Source organism: Erpetoichthys calabaricus, chromosome 4, assembly GCF_900747795.2.
Source record: "Erpetoichthys calabaricus chromosome 4, fErpCal1.3, whole genome shotgun sequence".
NCBI lineage: Eukaryota > Metazoa > Chordata > Cladistia > Polypteriformes > Polypteridae > Erpetoichthys > Erpetoichthys calabaricus.
Window position 1 is genome coordinate 107,914,846 of NC_041397.2, and position 5,063 is coordinate 107,919,908.

Sequence of the window (5,063 nt, forward strand, 5' to 3'; positions counted from 1 at the left end):
CTTTTTCTCGGATTTTCAAATGAAGTACTCTTAAAATAGGGATGTCAAAGTCAACAACAACAACATTTATTTCAATAGCACATTTTCATACAAAGGAAGTGCTTTACAAGGTATCAAAGAAATATTTACAAGCAAAGAAAAAACTAATAAAAATTAGATAAGAATGATAATGAATAAATAGTATATAACATAAATAATGCACACTTAGAGTACATAACATAGGTATATAATTAAGTGTCAGAATTTGTATATTTGATACTTGATACCAATTAAATACAATGACAAAATTTCTTCAAGAACATATCCTACCATAATTTAAATAAACTAGTATTAGTATCAAAATACAATGCAGGGCTTAAATTTTAATATGTGATAGACATGGGGATTATTCCCAGTGTAACAATAAATGGGTGAAATTTTATAATCTTGGGAGGTTTTATAAAAGATGATATTATCATGGACTAATTGATTTATCTTGCCAATACTGAAAATAAACATTCAAACATTACTATATCTGTACTGTCGAATTGGAGAATTTCAAGATTGTTCTGGAAATGTTAATCTTAATTTTAATCTTAAAAGCTGTTTTTGTCACATACTTTTAAAATATGGTTTGTAATATTATTATTATATTTGCATTATTAGCTAATTATAAAAAAGTCACTGAAGAGAAATACTTGATGGGTAAGACACATTGTTTCAATTGTAAAATGTCACAAAATCCTGGTGCTTTAATTTTCCAAATCTGTCAGTCATTTTTTTTCCTTTTGTCCATTCTTTAAGATTTCCTGTGTAAAATCAAACTTCCCAGTTTTACTTTAATCCATTTTAATAACTCCAGTAAAACTCTATTTATTGTTCTGTTTTTAAAGTATCTTTTATGACGGATAAGACTTTGCTAGTGCTTTGCCAGTGAATTTATCCAGAATCAGAATATTAACTGGACCTGCAGTGTAGCTGTTAAACTTGTGAACATTAGTTTGGCTTAATAACCAAACGAATGACACAAATTTACTATTTGCTTGTTTGTATTTTGAAATGAAGTATGATGTTTTGCCAGTCCTGCCGAAGTACTTTGTGCTTTAAAGCATTAAATATATTTTATTTTGATATAGCAAAATACACGCGCTTCGCAGCGGAGAAGTAGTGTGTTAGAGGTTATGAAAAAAAAGGAAACATTTTAAAAAATAACATAACATGATTGTCAATGTAATTGTGTTGTCATTGTTATGAGTGTTGCTGTCATATATATATATAATATACACACACACACACACATAAACATATATATACATATACATATATATACATATCTACATATACACATATCTACATATATATATATACATATACACATCCACATATATATACATTTAAATATATATAAATATCAACATATACATACACACATACATAAACACACACATATACATACACACATACACACACACACACACATATATATATATATATATATTATACACACACAGACACATATATATACATACAGTAAATATTTACATATCTACATATATACACATCTACATATATATACATATCTACATATATATATATATATATATATATATATATATATATATATATATATATATAGACATACATACATAGATAGATTGACACATATATATATACATATCTACATATATATATGTAATTGTGTTATTGTTATGAGTGTTGCTGTCATATATATATATATATATATATATATATATATATATATATATATATATATATATATATATATATATATATATATATATATATATAATATAGCAAAATACCCGCGCTTTGCAGCGGAGAAGTAGTGTGTTAAAGAGGTTATGTAACTATATATATATACATAAACATATATACATATCTACATATACACATATCCACATATACATATATATATATATACATATACAAATTTACATATCTACATATATATATATATATATAGATATAAATATAGACATACATATATACATACATACATTCACACACATATATATATATATATATAGATATATATATAGATATAGATATATAGATATATATATATATATATATATATATATATATCTACTTATTGGCTCCTGTATTTAGGATATAGCGGGTTGGATAATGGATGGATGGACATCTGTATGCATAGCCCTATTTGCCCGTTTTCGTTTTTTTTCTTTCTTCAGTAATATTTCAGTAAACCCGGAGCTTGTCAGTTCAAATCCTGGTACTGACACCACTGTGTTACCCTGAGGAAGTCACTTCACCTGCCTGTGCTGCAAAAAACAAAAGTAATGTAACAAATTGTACCTCAGATGTTGCAAGTTGCTGGAATAAAGGCATAAGTAAAATAGATAAATATGTATTATACACATAGGAACTATTCATTTATTTTCAGTTAAGTCATCTGCAGCAAACTTTTATAAATGAGGGTTTCTCATTTTTAGATAGTGCAAACTGTTTCTTCTTCATTGACGTATTCTCTTGGAGAGCTTTTTTCATTTCATTGAAAATTAAAGCAGCAGCTGCCAAAATATGTAGCTTTCTTATTAATTTTTCAACATTGTGTAAAATAAATTTATAAAGTAACATAAAAGGTTTAAATACTGGTTATCCTTTTACACTAAAATATTACTAAAGAGATACAAAAAAAGTAAAAAGCGTATGTTCTTTTTCTTTAAGGAGATTAAATATTACTGAAGAAAGAAAAAAAAAATTAAACAGCCAAATGGGGCTATGCATACGAACTTAAAAGGTTTAAATAAAACAGAAATATATATTTTATTTTTACTTGCTTAACTTGTGGAGGATGTATCCTGTAGCAAAGCCCTAACTTTTTTCGTGAAAGCCCGTTTCAGTCAATAAGTCTTAAAAACAGGTGTAAAGATATTGACAATAAGCTACGCAAACCCAGGAAGACATGGAATCATTTAAATCAAGTATCATTACATTTTCCTTTCTTAAAGAGAAGTAAGGCAGTACTTATAAGCTTACATATTTATATACAGACATACATATATATATATATATATATATATATATATATATATATATATATACGAAGCCGTGCAAGCACACTCTTGAGAATGCAACGTATAGTTGTACAGAAGAAAAGCAATCTTGCCTCAAATGAATGGCAACCTTTTGTAGGTCTATGAACTTAATTTAAACTTTAGGTTTACACGGTGCTTTCTTTCCGAAGTACCTGCACTCATGAATATGTCTGAATGTGTCAGTCGGTCAAATCCACACGCTTCGCACCGGCGAAGTACCGCTTTAACATTTATATTAAGAAGAAAACAAAACCTTTTTAAATTGAGGGAAAATATACTAAGAACAGTTTGTTAAGGATCTGTTTTTTTGTGAAGCTGCCTTCACTCGAGTGATCACTTCGACCTGACTTGGTGGCCAACTATAAGTGTTACCTGGTAGGTAACCACCCATACAATCAGATTGTGAATCAGACTACGAATGCCGTGAATGTAATTATCCCGATCTACATGTTGTCAAATAAACGAACCACACGCCGTGGCGCGGAATGTAATTACCCCGATCTACATGTTGTCAAATAAACGAACCACACACCGTGGCGCAATTTTAGGGGCTTTGCCTGTAGCGCTGACGTCCGAGGTTCGATTCCCATAAGGGAGTGAAGTGAGTGGCTGGTTACCTACCAGGTAACGCTTATTGTTGGCCAGCAAGTGAGGTAACATCAGCCACGGTGCCTTCAGTTGTGAGAAGCAGATCATAGAATGGTTGAAAATAGTTTACTGTCAAATAATGCAAATAGTACGCGACACGTCTTTCCCCCTTATTCTTGGCTCATCAGGCGGACACACTCACTGCACTTGCTTACGGTAATCGAACCTCGGACGTCAGCGCTAGAGGGGCTTAGCAGCGGTGAAGTATTGCTTTTAAATTTTAATCAAGAACAAAAGAAAACCTCAGAGGTTCGATTCCCGTAAGGGAGTGAAGTGAGTGGCTGGTTACCTACCAGGTAACGCTTATGGTTGGCCAGCAAGTGACGTAACATCAGCCACGGTGCCTTCAGTTGTGAGAAGCAGATCATAGAATGATTGAAAATAGTTTTGCATTTACCTGTTTAGTAAAAGGCGAGCTTTTAAGCCTGAGAAATCACCCCGTAAATGCACACATTTAATTGCACATGTGTTAATATGTATGCTTACACAGTATTAAAAGACACTCAAAAATTAGCGTCATTTACCTTCGTTCCCGCGTTTGACTCGTGCTGTAAATCTCTTCCTTGTTTTTAGTTCACGTGATTACGTAGGAGGCGTGATGACGCGATACGTGACTCCGCCTCCTCCATTAGAGTATATGGACAAAAAACATGTTCCAGTTATGACCATTACGCGTAGAATTTCGAAATGAAACCTGCCTAACTTTTGTAAGTAAGCTGTAAGGAATGAGCCTGCCAAATTTCAGCCTTCCACCTACACGGGAAGTTCGAGAATTAGTGATGAGTGAGTGAGTCAGTCAGTCAGTCAGTGAGGGCTTTGCCTTTTATTAATATGTATCTATACTAATAAAAGGCAAAGCCCTCACTGACTCACTGACTGACTGACTGACTCATCACTAATTCTCCAACTTCCCGTGTAGGTAGAAGTCTGAAATTTGGCAGGCTCATTCCTTACAGCTTACTTACAAAAGTTAGGCCGGTTTTATTTCGAAATTCTACGCGTAATGGTCATAACTGGAACCTGTTTGACTGACTCACTCATCACTAATTCTCCAACTTCCCGTGTAGGTAGAAGTCTGAAATTTGGCAGGCTCATTCCTTACAGCTTACTTACAAAAGTTAGGCAGGTTTTATTTCGAAATTCTACGCGTAATGGTCATAACTGGAACCTGTTTGACTGACTCACTCATCACTAATTCTCCAACTTCCCGTGTAGGTAGAAGTCTGAAATTTGGCAGGCTCATTCCTTACAGCTTACTTACAAAAGTTAGGCAGGTTTCATTTCGAAATTCTACGTGTAATGGTCATAACTGGAACCTGTTTTTTGTCCATATACTCTAATGGAGGATGCGGGGAC